This window comes from Dinoponera quadriceps, unplaced genomic scaffold (assembly GCF_001313825.1).
Source record: "Dinoponera quadriceps isolate SergipeBrazil2010 unplaced genomic scaffold, ASM131382v1 scaffold3084, whole genome shotgun sequence".
Taxonomy (NCBI): Eukaryota; Metazoa; Arthropoda; class Insecta; order Hymenoptera; family Formicidae; genus Dinoponera; species Dinoponera quadriceps.
In genome coordinates, this window is record NW_014557243.1 from 1 (window position 1) to 644 (window position 644).

A 644-nucleotide genomic window follows, 5' to 3' on the forward strand; every position below is an offset into this window, starting at 1 on the left:
CATGCGGACAAATCGATATCTTACATCAAGAGTTACAAAGTATCTCAGAAAAAACGTCCTATTACAAAACTTCAACATCTGCAACAGAAATGCTGATCGAGAAGCACAATAAAATTATTTTATTTTCCGAGAATATCGATAAAATGTTTTCCATCATAGCTTTGTTGCAAATTCTTTCAAATACATCAGTTATTTGTTTCCTAGGACTCATGTTTATAACAGTAAGTATTACAGTGTCGTTCGAANCTTTCAAATACATTAGTTATTTGTTTCCTAGGACTCATGTTTATAACAGTAAGTATTACAGTGTTTGTTCGAATGCTCGTTAATTAAAATCGTAATTTATTCAGTGTTTCTAATTATTTAATGAAACAGTCTCTCCATGAGATAAATATGGTTTACGTGGTAAAAATGATACTTGCTTACATCGGCATAATGATAGAGATTTTTATATATTGTTTTGCGGGAGAGTACCTCAGCCATAAAGTTAGTGAATACTTCGAAATCACTAAGTTTAATTAATTTTGTAATGCACTTTAATTTGATTATTTATTATTAACCGTGATATTTCAATCGTTTAAGATAATATTCGATCAAAGACGTTTCAAAAGAATTCGTATTTTTTAAGATAAACGTATATCTTC